General features: G+C 42.4%; 1 protein-coding gene across 4 annotated transcripts in view; it reads right to left on the bottom strand.

Annotated features, from left to right (window-relative positions):
• MAP2K1 (mitogen-activated protein kinase kinase 1) overlaps nucleotides 1-13,950 on the bottom strand; it is a 76,272-nt gene that overhangs the window by 41,727 nt on the left and 20,595 nt on the right. The window contains exons 1-2 of one of the 4 annotated variants that reach the window (XM_081511819.1): nucleotides 6,453-7,648; nucleotides 1,761-3,659 (exon numbers count right to left, since the gene is read on the bottom strand). The exons of the other annotated variants lie outside the window; for them this stretch is intronic. The gene's annotated coding sequence lies outside the window, so the exon portion shown is untranslated. Of the gene's footprint in view, nucleotides 1-1,760; nucleotides 3,660-6,452; nucleotides 7,649-13,950 lie in introns of those variants that run through there. 4 annotated transcript variants of the gene reach the window in all.

The following is a 13,950-nucleotide window of genomic DNA, read 5'->3' as shown; positions in this document are numbered from 1 at the left end:
CTCCTATAGAACATCTTCCCTCTCAACTCAGCCATCTGCTAAGCCTAATTACACTGCCACAGCTGGAATCTTTCATCCCTGGCTCAATGTTCACATCAAAAAGCAGTATACACTGCAGCACAGGGAGAGAGCTGAAAGACCACCTTATCCAACCTATTTCACAAGGGAGGAAATGGAGGTCCAAAGAGGACAGAGTCCCGCAGCTTATGGGTGGCAGGTCTCCCAACTCCTGAAACAGAGTTCCTGTCAAGGCCCCACACTGCCACCTCCAACTTTGATGGTCGCTGCAATGGGGAGCTGACCTGAAAGGTAGAAGGAGTCAATGTCCAGATCAAGGAGTGGGGTCATTAGACTGACACACACCAGACAGAAATGAGCCACAAATGCATGCCAAACACTAACCTCAGCACGGCTGCCGTGGGTGGTAGGCCTCACCTCCACCAGGAGGAAGCACAGAGGGAAGAGCAGGGGGCGACACCCCTCACTGTGCGGGAAGGAGAGGGGGCACCCCAATGCAGGTGGTCTCCTCACCAGAGAGCCCGAGGAGCTGTGAACATCTCCTTCTCCTGTGGAAGTTGGCCAATAGGGCAGGAAAGAAAGAGGGAAAGAAAGGCAGAAAGGGAACAGCCCCCAGAGGCTAAGGATGTGCCCCTGACCTACATCCTATGCAATCCCCACCCAAGATATCTTGGGAGTTGCCTCCTTTTCTGGGATCCTTGGTTTCCACACCCATAAAAAAAAAAAAGGGATATGGGGAGTAGGTTGGGGAGACTGGTCTAGATGTCTCAAAGGGAGTCTGTCAACATGACAGCCAGCTGAGGAGGTGCAGAATAAGGCTGAGGGCGTATTCGGATTGAAGGGCTGAGGAGCTTCAACCGCGGAGGTGAGGGGAAAGGGGGAATGTGAGGGAAAAAGAGTAGAACTGGCATCAGGGGTCTCTACATAGTCAAACCACGGGCAGCAGGAGATGCAAGGGGTTACAAAGGTAAGAAGAGAGGAAAAGGGGCCTGACTGAGGAAGGCCAAGGGGCCAAAGGCACAGCTTACCAACCTTCAGACTCCAACCTGCACTAGCCCAGCTGTGTTAGTGTAGATGTGCCAACCTTGGCCAGGCCCAGACAACACGGTGGAGAGAAGCTTATAGCCTCCCACCTCCACCCTGCAGGCCGCTCTGGGAAGGGCTGGTTAACTAACGAGGGAATAAAATTCTAGGATTATGTATACAGGCTCTGTGAAAGAGGCCAGCTACAAAAGAATACATACTATGTCATTCCATCTATATAGAATTTAAAACTAAACTATGCTACTATAAAGTTAAACAGTGATGCAAACTATAATACAGAATGGATATAATACAGAATGGATAAACAACAAGGTCCTACTGTGTAGCACAGGGAACTATATTCAATATCCTATGATAAACCATAGTTGAAAAGAACATGAAAAAGAAGATATATATAATTGAATCACTTTGCTGTATAGAAGAAATTAACATAACATTGTAAATCAACTATACTTCAATTTCTTAAAAATCCAAAAACAAAAACAAATAAAGTTAAAAAGTGATTACCCTTTGGTGGGGGAGGGGAGGGACTAGGAAGGGACACATGATGGTTAATTCCATGTGTCAGCACTGCTGGGCCTCAGTGCCAATGTAGTTCATCAAACATTATTCTGGATGTTTCTGGGTTTTGGGGGGTGGGGGTGGGGGGGGAATGAGATGAACATTTAAATTGGTACACTTTTAGTAAAGCAGATTACCTTCCACAATGTGAATGGGCCTCATCAGCAGTAGAAGAAGAAGAATTCTTCCAGCAGATTGCCTTTGGACTCAAAGTGCAACTCCTTCACAGGTCTCCAGCCTGCCAGCCTACCCTGAAGCTTTTGGCCTTAACAGGCTTCCACAATCACATAAGTGAATTTCTTTACAAGTTCCAGTCAGTTCTGTCTCCTCTCTCTTTCTCAATCTCAGTATCTCTTGATAATCAGATCAATCTGTCTTGGAAGCTCTGTTCTGATTTCCTTTTATTCTTTTTTTTCCTCTTTGTGTTTCAGCTTGGATAGTTTTTACGAACCCTTCTTTTAGGTCACTGATTCTTTCCTCAGTTCTGTCCAGTTTGCCAATAAGCCTGTTGACCTTTGATATCATATTATATGAAATTTCTATCATTTCTACTTGAATCTATTTTTAGTTTCCATCTCTTCTGAAATCTCTCTTTGTTCATGTATGTTTTGTACCTTTAAGATACTAATCATGGTTATTTTAAAGACCTTGACTGACAAACTCAACATCTGGTAATCTCTAAGTTTGGTTCTGTTGATTACCCTCTCTCTTGATAATAATTGTTTTTTCCTCTCTTGATTTTTGTGTCTCATAATTTTTTATTAAACATTAGACATTATGGCAGAACAGAGACTGAGGTAATTATCAGACATGTGGTTATCAGTAGTTGTGGTACATGGGTATAACTGCCTTGCTGCATGTGGAATCTTCCTGGACCAGGGACTGAACCCATATCCCCTGCATTAGCAGGCAGATTCTTAACCACTGGACCACAAGGTAAGTCCTGCATAGGATTTTTTAGTCTCTACGTTCCTACTCCTCCCTCAGCTCGGAGCAGTCCCTTAATCTTAACGCCTGGCCACAGAATGGGGTCTGTCTCCTTGCTCTGGGCTCTCTTCCAGGAGTAGACTGCAATGTAGAGTGCTACGCTTGTGGGAAGAGTAAGGAAATTCTCTCGTCTAGTCTTAGTCTTAAGTAGCCCTTGTGAGCATATACGTCCCCTCCTCTCCATGGCAGCCAAACTCTACCATGTATCTGTGACAATTCTTGGGTAGGAAAAAGTTTTCTACACATCCTCCAGCAATAGTAGATCTTTGCAGACCTCTGTTTGTTGGTGCTGAGCCCAGCTTTGGGCTTATATCCTTAAGCAACTATGAGAAGCCATGTTTTAGTGCAGCCATTCCCTTGTATAGTTCATAATGTGCTTCACTGGATTGAACACAAGTATTTTTTTTTCGTTTTCCTTGATGCTGGCTCAGTTTGCTGACAGATGTGCAGGTAAGAAAACCCTCAAAGTCACTGTTGTTGAAAGGAGCCCCCAGACCCACTCCAGGGCCAGAAATAAATACAGGAAATATGCTGTTTCTGCATCAGCAAAGAGCTGGTCTTTCTCAGTGGCATGTGAAACTAGAAAGGAGAAAAACATGCATGTGGCTGCCAGACTCTCTCCACTTGAGAAATAGGTGTGTAGGCTTTGGGAGTCAGAAGACCTGAGTTCAATTCTTAATAGTTACTTGGTCTATGAACTTGTGCAAGACATTTTCCCTCAGTTTTTCTCAGGTAAAGTATGGGAGTTAAACTAAGTGGTGTTTAAAGTCCTTTCCAGGGCTAAAATTCTCTAATCCTAGTATCAGATTCTTCCTGTAGTATTCCAAGGATAGAACTCTGCAGCTAAATACCAAGGCCATAGATGTCTGTAAGCACAGAGGTTGGCTTCCGTGTTATACAGTTAGAGACTCTAGTCATTACTTCTTGTCCACAAAAAAACCCCAATGACAGTTATCCCATCCTTGTTGCTTTTTTTTTTGATACTAAATCAGCTGTTTCATCTCCCCAGGTCTTCTGTAAGAATGCATGCCATTTGACACTAGAAGGCCCTTAGTGAATAGTGAAAGGAATACAGACAAAGAAAGGCAAATTAAGACAATGATGTGATGGTAAATAAAAGGTGATTTCAGAGATTAAGTGAAAACGCAATATAAAAAAAAAAAGTGCCGGAATCACCAAAAGTGATTTATATTTAATATTAAATACAAATATTTAATATTGCTATGGTATTGTCAGTAATTGTTGGTTAATAAGAATAACATGTGATTTGATAGTACCTACTACTGATTTATTGCATACCTGCTGTATGCCAGGTATTCTGCTAAATATGGATGAGCACCTAAATTCTTAACACCACCATGGCACAATTATCACTGTTAGCCCCATTTTACTGATGAAATCCCTGCATTTTCATGTTTTCAAGCAATAAATCAGTAGTAACGTAGAAAAAATGCACAATGTTGTTAAATACTACCTTTATTGCCTTTACTGGTTTCACCACCACTCCCAAAAAAGACTTTAGAGCAAAGACTATCCTTCAGGTTCCTTAATCCTCACAAAGAGGCTAGGACACAAATGGCTCTGTAGTTCAGAATATGCTGAGGAATCAGGGTAATTTTTATAAGATTCTAGAACAACATATAAAATTTAGACAGCAAAAAAAGAAAGGGCATTCCAGTAGGGTCTACAATATAGACAATGGTACAGAACTAGGAGTAAGAATATTAAGAGCAAAGAACACTAACAAGAATAAAATTTAAAAGTAAAAAAATCAGAAAATAAGAGTTGGGACAGATGTTTATCTTTAATTTCACTTTAAATCAAATAGCTTCCAAGCCAATAAACGAATATTTTTAAAATTCAAGAGAATGAGTCTAACTAACTAAAAGAAACAAATAATAATCACATATTCTTATCCTTCAAAAAAACAACCCAAATTCATCCTTGGAATCAAACTGCCTTCTGAAATCATATAAAGAACCTTCCCATGGCATGTTTCTGCAGACAAGCATGCTGAAAAACACACACATACACATACACACAGGAACCTCTGGAGTGACAGCATCACCCACTCACACACTCTTCTTAAATACTGAACAATATCCTGAATCAGACAGGGCGTGTCAAATTGTTGTTTGAAAGAACTGACAGCCTACGGTTCCTTCCGCCCCAGTGGACAAAATGTGTTTCATATTAGCCACACGTGAGTTCATTTCCAAAGGACCAGTCTTCTGTAGTGGTAGGAAAAGCAAAGAAAAAAGTGATCGAGTTTAGAGGGAGAGAAAAAAAGATCAGAAGACAGAGGACAAAAAGGTATGCATCACCTTTACTTAATAGGGACAAAAGAGGGATATAACAGTCTGACAAAGAATGAACATTTAGACGCAGTTAAGAGATGAGCTCCTAAATGCTAGTCATGGTATACTCATTAACTCACCTAATCCTCACAACAACATTTAAAAATGGGTATGTTGTTCCTGTTTTACAGGCATGGAAATGGAGGCCAGAAGTAGTTAAGTGACTTAACCAAAGCTAGGGTTGGAATTCCAAAGTTTGATCTTTCCCCTACACCAGCTAAAGAACTCATGTTCTTCAAACAAATCTCTCACTAAGCTCATCCCTAACACCAGATATTTACCCATTAGTGACTCTGAAGTAAGAAGTGTGTTCGTCTAAGATGTAAAATCCCTGAGAGGACAGCAAATTAAATCTACCCCAAAAGAAACTTCTTTCAGAGGAACATCCAAGGCTGACACACAATTTGATTGGGGAGGGAAGGGAAGAGATAGGACACTGGGATGAGCAGTAAACATTCTGGTGTCCACATGGGATGAGCAGTAAACATTCTGGTGGCCCGAAGAGAGCTGGCAGGGAAGGGGCAGAAAGTGATGAAAGAAAGCATCAAGGATAACCTAGGTAGAAAACTCAATAAACCAGTAGTCACCATCAGAAAAACAAAGGTAGCACTGGGTGGTCTGGTGGTAGCCACCGAATGGGACTCACTGACTGTTCTTAAAAGGACAAACTGGTGAAAGTGGCCTTATTACAATGTTGCATGTGATTCTACCCATTGAGGAGCCTGACGCACCACAGTCCATGAGGTCACAAAGGAGTCAGACATGACTTAGCAACTAAACAACAATTCCCTGTTCTAGAGAAAGACATTTTAGCAACTCCCTGCATAATAATGGCCCACGCTGTTCTGTGAATGACAGGTGCAGGTTGTTTTTCAAGGAGAAAGGATCCAACATGACCACAATCTTAGACCTCATAACCCAAAATGGTGAGGCCAGCTGAGTCCTTGGGGCAAAAAAAATCAATAGCTAGCGCCCAGAAGCAGGAAGATGTAGTCCAAAAAAACAGCACTCAAAACACATCTCCAATTCTAGTTCATGTTGAGAATTTTTCATTTTTTCAGACCCATTTCCCCCCTTATATACACAAACAACACGTTTGTTACAGCAACATCCTTCTCCTTGCTCAAAGTACACACAAGAGAGGTCAGCAAACCTCACCTATGAGCACATACCACCTCTGGGGGAAATCTCACTGCCTTGGTCCCTCTAGCAATCTCAGGGAAGCTGATCTCAGGACCAGGGCTAGAAGTCCATACATGTGCTCACGGAGGCACTCAACTTCCTAAACTACCCGTCAGGCTCTCTACTTAAGAGCAACTGGCCTGGCAGAGTCAAAACCTAGCTGGTAGAAGTAACATCACAGACCAGAGAGAATAAAATTTAATGAAAACCCAAACTGACAGTGTTCGCTTCTGTCTTCTGAAAGAAGGTGAAGGGTGGGGAAATAAGTGTGCTTATAACAAATTCCCTCAGAGTGGAGGATACCTGAGGACCAGAAGGCTGGCCCGTAGCTGGGAAGGGCCTGCTCCTGAGCTCTGGCACAGGCAGAAGCAGGCCTGAGCAGCATGCAGGGGTGGAGCCGGAGAGATGGATTACATTGCAGGGGGAGAGACTTCTATGGGGAGTGGCTGTGAAGCAGCAAAAGAGGAAGAAAAGGATGCACCATGGCAGAGTACTAAAGGTCATTGAAACCTAAGACCACCATAGTTTATGTTGTCTTTATTGCTACAATACATTCTCCCCACCCCAGACCTTCAGTCTACTCTACCATGCACACAAACAGCCTTGTGTATATTTTGTTCTTACTGTTGTTTGATGGAAACCAAAGAAAGAAGGCCAAATTCCAAGTTGATTCAACACAGAGCAAAAGAAGAGAAAAACCACAGAAAGGGAAATGTGAGTCCCAAAGAAGCAAAGTGACCATGAGAATCTAAATCTCCAGGACTGCCCCAATCTAGAGGAGGGCAGGGTGTAAGGAATGGGAGTAGATATCTAGGTTACAGCTGTGCTGTCTACAGCCGTGAAAATGCAACACAGATTCATTATGGAGCATCCATGGTGTGACAGGCACCATCTATGCTAGAAGTTAAAAAAGCAAAGCAAAGTGAAGTTGCTCAGTCGTGTCCAACTCTTTCCGACCCCATGGACGGCAGCCTCCCAGGCTCCTCTGTCCATGGGGTTTTCCAGGCAAGAATACTGGAGTGGGTTGCCATTTCCTTCTCCATGGGATCTTCCCGACTCAGGGATTGAACCCAGGTCTCCGGCATTGCAGGCAGATGCTTTACCCTCTAAGCCACCAGGGAAGCCCTAGAAGTTGTCCTGCCCTCACCAGGCTGTGTGTGTGTGTGTGTGTGTGTGTGTGTGTGTGTGTGTGTGTGTGTGTGTGTGTGTGTGTGTGTGTGTGTGTGTGTGTGTGTGTGTGTGTGTGTGTGTGTGTGTGTGTGTGTGTGTGTGTGTGTGTGTGTGTGTGTGTGTGTGTGTGTGTGTGTGTGTGTGTGTGTGCTAAGATGAGGAAGGGAAAGTAAAGGTCAGAAAGTGTAATGTCCACTGAAGATAGAACTGAAGGATATTAGTTTCTGCAGCAGAGGGTAAAGCACTCCATCCAGGTTCAGGCATCAGCATGAACAAAAGGGCACTGAAACTTATAAGCCGTCCCAAGTGATCAGAGGGCAGGTGCACCCAGGCCAGAGCCCAGATGAGGCTGGAGGCTGAGCTGGGGCAAGATTGTGAAGCGTACAGTACATCACACTAAGGGACTAGGTTTGGGAGGAAATAGGGAGATGCCGGTCAAAGGCTACAGACTTGTGGTTAGAAGACGACAGGTTCTGCATATCTAATGCACAGTACAGTGATTCTAGTCAACAATGTTATATATTTCAAAGTTGCTAAGAGACTAGATCTTAAATGTTCTCACTACACATACACACAAAAAGAAATGATAATTAATTATGTGACATGACAGAGGTGTTTGCTAATGCTATGTTGGTAATCATACTGCAATACATATCAAATCAGTACAATGTATACCTTAAACTTATACAGTGTTATAGGTCAATTATATCTCAATAAAAAATAAAAACTCTTAAGTCAAAAAATTTTTAAAAAGTGGCCCTAGCACACCAGCCCAGAATGCCTCAGGATGTTGTTTATGGTTTAGCAATAAACAGCAGCCTGGCATCTTAGTTTCTAAAAATGCCATCAGAATACTTGTTTTACTATTTAAACATTTAAAATACATTCAAGATATCACAATTTGACCAGAGTGCAATTTAAGTATGCACTTTTGAGATCAAATCACCAATAACGTGCTCATGCAAAGCAGACATTTAGAGAAGTAAAGAATTCTAGTTTGATCAAACAATCGACACAGGGTTAATATATAAAATATACAAACATCTCCTGTGACTCAACATCAAAAAAGCAAACAACCCAATCAAAAAACGGGCAAAAGACCTAGACAGACATTGACTGAAAGAAGACACAGAAATGGCTAAAAGGCACATGAAGAGATGCTCAATATGCAGAAGAAATGCAGATCAAAACCACAATGAGACACCACCTCACACTGGTCAGAATAGCTATGAACAAAAGTCTATAAATAATAAATGCTAGAGAGGATGTGGAGAAAAGGGAACCCTCCTATACCGCTGGTGGGAACAGAAACCGGTGCAGCCACTATGGAAAACAGTATGGAGGTTCCTTAAAAACAAAAAATAAAGCTACCATATGATCCAGCAATTCCACTTCTGGGTATACATCTGGAAAAAGAAAACTCTAATTTGAAAAGATACTTGCGCTTCCATGTTCATAGCAGCACTATTCGCAACAGCCAAGACAAGGATGCAACCCCAGTGCCCATCAACAGGCGACCGGCTTAGGAACGTGTGGTACGTGTATACAGTGGAATATTACTCAACCATAAGACAGAATGAAATATTGCCATTTGCAGCAATACGGATGGTCCTAGAGAATATAATTCTTAGTGAAACAAATCAGACCAGAGAAAGACAAATATTATATGATATCACTTATATGTGGAATCTAAAAAATTATACAAATGAATCTATATACAAAACAGAAACTGATTCACAGATATAGAGCCAGGGGGACAAATTAGGAGAGATGAACAGACATAAACTACAGAAATACATAAAATAGAAAAGCAACAGGACTTACTATATATAGCATAGGAAATTATACACAGTATCTTGTAAAAACTTATAATGGAATATAATTGCCAAAAAACCAAATCACCACACTGTATACTTGAAACTAACACAATATTGTAAGTCAACTATACCTCAACTTAAAATAAATTCTAGTTTGCAGTCATAACAGAAAGAGTCAAGAACTGCACAACTCAGAAGATACTGGTTTCCTTGAGAGTATGTAGAAACCTGAAGTCTAAAAACAGCTGAGTTCAACTTTCCAACTCCTTGGAAGCCCACCGGGGAATTCTCTTTTAGATAATCAACCTCTCATTATCTGTTCCAAAGACTGGCTCAAAGAAGCCTTTGATAGTACAGTCAAATCAAGTCCATCATGCATACCAGCTCATTTTAAGGACAGAAGCGTTTCTCTCCTGTCACACCATAGTTCCGGAGCCGATTCCTAAACCCAACACTGATTCACATTATCGCTATCCATGCAATACATTAATAAGTGATAGTTGCTTTTCCAGCTATGCTTGAAGCTCACCAAATTCAGTTTGCCCATCTTATTTCATATATGCATTACTGAATCCCTGAGGGCTTTTTTATTTGCAGAATTGCACCCTCTGTCAATAATTTACCTCCAATGTATAACCACAGTCTTAACAAAAGACACCAAGATTGTGGAAATTACCCTGAACTTGAAATCAAGAGATCTAGAGCCTCCAACAACTCTGCTGGTAACTGATCATGTAACCTTGAACAAGCTCTCTCACATGCATTACATGGAAGCATACTCTTGTCCTGTGTTACAAGACCGTTATGAACACAGTGAGAATGTGCTCTGAAACAAATAGCTGGCCACATTAACAAGATGCTTTTCTAAAATAAACAAGAATACCTTTCCTCTAACTTATTCTTGGTTACAAAAAGAGTGTGATTGTGGATGACACCTCACATTAATTGTGAATCCTCAAAGAGCATTAAAGAATACATGAATGACCAAGATTAGAAAACAAAATCTACTAAGACAGTACTCCACTGTACATTCAGTCAGTTCAGTCGCTAGTCATGCCCGACTCTTTGCAACCCCGTGGACTGCAGCACGCCAGGCCTCCCTGTCCTTCACCATCTCCCAGAGCTTGCTCAAACTCATGTCCAAAGCCAGTGATACCATCCAACCATCTCAGCCTCTGTTGTCCCCTTATCCTCCTGCCTTCAATCTTTCCCAGCATCAGGGTCTTTTCTAATGAGTCAGCTCTTCGAATCAAGTGGCCAAAGTATTGAAGTTTCAGCTTCAGCATCAGTCCTTCCAATGAATATCCAGGACTCCTTTAGGATGGACTGGTTGGATCTCCTTGCAGTCCAAGGGACTCTCAAGAGTCTTCTCCAATTGCTGCTGCTAAGTAGCTTCAGTCGTGTCCAACTCTGTGCGACCCCATAGACGGCAGCCCACCAGGCTCCCCCGTCCCTGGGATCCTCCAGGCAAGAACACTGGAGTGGGTTGCCATTTCCTTCTCCAATGCATGAAACTGTAAAGTGAAAGTGAAGTCGCTCAGTCATGTCCGACTCTTAGAGACCCCATGGACTGCAGCCTACCACGCTCCTCCATCCATGGGATTTTCCAGGCAAGAGTACTGGAGTGGGTTGCCATTGCCTTCTCCAACACCACAGTTCAAAAGCATCAGTTCTTCAGCACTCAGCTTTCTTTATGGTCCAACTCTCACATTCATAAATGATTACTGGAAAAACCATAGCTTTGTTGGCAAAGTAATATCTCTGCTTTTTAATATGCTGTCTAGGTTGTTCATAGCTTTTCTCCCAAGAAGCAAACGTCTTTTAATTTCATGGCTGCACTCACCATCTGTAGTGATTTCAGAGCCCAAGAAAATAAAGTCTGTCACCATTTCCATTGCTTCCCCATCTATTTGCCATGATGCCATGATCTTAGTTTTTTTAATATTGAGTTTTAAGCCAGCTTTTTCACTCTCCTCTTTCACTTTCATCAAGAGGCTCTTCAGTTCCTCTTTGCTTTCTGCCATAAGGGTGGTATCATCTGCATATCTGAGTGTTACTGATATTTCTCCCAGCAATCTTGATTCCAGCTTGTGCTTCATCCAGCCTGGAATTTCACACGATGTACTCTGCATATAAGTTAAATAAGCAGGGTGACAATATACAGCCTTGATGTACTCCCTTCCCAATTTGGAACCAGTCTGTTGTTCCATGTCTGGTTCTAACTGTTGCTTCCTGACCTGCATACAGATTTCTCAGGAGGCAGGTAAGATGGTCTGATATTCCCATCTCTTTAAGAATTTTCCACAGTTTGTCAGGATCCACACAGTCAAAGGCTTTGGCATAGTCAATAAAGCAGAAGTAGATGTTTTTCTGGAACTCTCTTGCTTTTACAATTATCCAATGGATGTTGGCAATTTGATCTCTGGTTCCTCTGCCTTTTCTAAATCCAGCTTGAACATCTGGAAGTTCTTGGTTCACATACTGTTGAAGCCTCGCTTGGAGAATTTTGAGAATGAATGACCAAGATTACAAAACAAAATCTACTAAGACAGTACTCCACTGCATATTAAACTTGAGTTATCAGATGTAGAGAAAAACAAGACAGCAAAACCAGGCTTACGAAGCATTCTTTGGACCTTGGTCACTTTGGGTTAAAATTCTGCAGTTTCTGCCTGGCATTCAAAAGAGAAGGATGCTCTTACTGCAGCAGATAAAAAAGACTTGTCCACCAGGCTCTTCACTTCTCCCCACCCACTTCCTTTTCTTCCAAAGGAGAAAGGCTCTCATTTACTCACTGGTTTACCACATCCTGCCTCAGAAGCTACTTCCTAGGAGCTGCCTGGGCTATTCTGAGAGGAGTTTTAACTCCTCAGGCCCTCAGACCCTAACATATTTATGGCATCCCTGCTCACCATCTATCATTTACAGTCTAGTAACTAGACTCTACTTGATCAGATAATTAATATTCCCAACTTTTCTTCACACTGGCTTGGGACTAAGCACTTTACCTACCACAGAGTCAGGTAGGGGCCATATCTCTTGGCTCTATCTGGGAGCTCCAACTAGTCCAGCTTTGCTTAATAGTAAAAAAGAACAAAGAGTAGAAATTATTCAAGCATAAGTATCAAGAAACTCAATGCACATAACAGTGCATCTGACATCAGAGAAAACCCATTGGAGCCAACCTCCTGTCCCACGTGACCTTGGTAAAGTAACACTGACATTCACGCATACATTTTATGTTTAGGGACTGCCTACTATACTTCAGGCCTGGGCTAAAGATGGGGCATCAAGACTGAAGTCCTGATCTCCAGAAGTTCACAGGGCAGGCGGTGAAATACAACAGATGCATGTGAAGATCACCACACACACACACACCGGCCCCAAGAGGTCTGTCTCCTAAGTAGTTCACGTTCAGTTTCACTGGAGCTTTTCCAAGGGAGACCATGCAAAGGGTCATGGTCAAGATAATTTCTGACATCAAACTTCCAGGAGAGGTAGGCTCCCAAACACTGGCAACAAACTTGGATGAGAGAGGTTAAGTAATGAGCCCAATCGACACAGGGGTGCAGGAGTGGAACCAGAACTGCAAACTCAGCTGTCTGCCTCCGCAGATCACTCCTACACCACCAAACAAGAGCACCCACTAGGAGTCAGAACAGAGTTTGTATCTGTGGCGGGAGCTAGTCATGGTGTTGAAAGAGGAGCATGGCATCATTAGCTCCTTTTTTCCCCTTAATTAAAGAGACTTGAGCTCTTCTTAGTAAAGAAAGAAAAGAAAAATATAGACATATCTTTAAATTAAGAAATGAATAAACACTGCACACCTACTATGAACACGTACTGAAACCTATGCAGTGAACTATCATCTGCTGTTACAGTGGGACTTCCTGCTATATACAAAACCCAGCACAGGTCGACGGGCCCCTTTGCGTGGCTGGGCATGTGTATCCCTCCCAACAGTTCCCACTCAGAGAAGGAATAGGCCCACCCCTAACAAAGGAGGGCCAGAGACCAGATGACAACATACTAACTGCTGAGCTTCCAAACATCCTCAAGTCCCCTAGCAGGAGAATGTAGAACATGGAAGCTTCCACGACAAACGAAAAGCACTATTTTTTTCACACACCAGACTTGCACCTACTGTTACATTTTACTAATCTTCAGCAGTCTAAACACCTGACTTGGATTCTGTATCTGTCTGCCATATTTGAAACATCAAAGTTGGATGACTTCTAGTGCCAAAGAGCCAAATTAACAGTTTTTTTTCTCTCCCTCCACATATACTTCCCTCTTTTTCTTTTTTCCCAGAAAGTTGAATGCTAGTAGTCAAAACCACACAGGGTTACCCTTAGACTGCAGCTGACTCTACAGAAATCTGTCAAGACTTCAGTGGCCATTACCACAGAAATGTTAAGAGTCACTGTGAGGGTTCACAGGGAATGAACTCACTCTGCGCTAGAGGCCTTTAACAATGAACAACTGGTCATTTTTCCTCATTTTAAACTGAACATATAAGACTCTGACCTACTTGTAAGACAGATCGAAGGGCAGGCAGGCACTGGGACAGAGCAGAACCCAGCCCTGCTCTAAAGAGCAGAGGCCTCCGATCTCGTTTCAGGTCTTTACCAGCTGTACCACACCAAGTAAGCTTCCTAGCCTCTCTGGACCTCAGTCTCTTCATGATACATCCAGGAGACTCGACTCTCAAAATCCTTTCCACATCTAATATATAAGGACAGACAGGTGGCTGTGCTTGGAGGAGAAGGAATGAGAGGTGCTGGTGGTGAAAAGGATGATTAATATAACATGAT

Source organism: Giraffa tippelskirchi, chromosome 7 (genome assembly GCF_054371585.1).
Source record: "Giraffa tippelskirchi isolate mGirTip1 chromosome 7, T2T-mGirTip1v1.2.pri, whole genome shotgun sequence".
NCBI lineage: Eukaryota > Metazoa > Chordata > Mammalia > Artiodactyla > Giraffidae > Giraffa > Giraffa tippelskirchi.
Note: the sequence above shows the minus strand (reverse complement) of the source record. Positions and strands in the feature narration are given on the sequence as shown.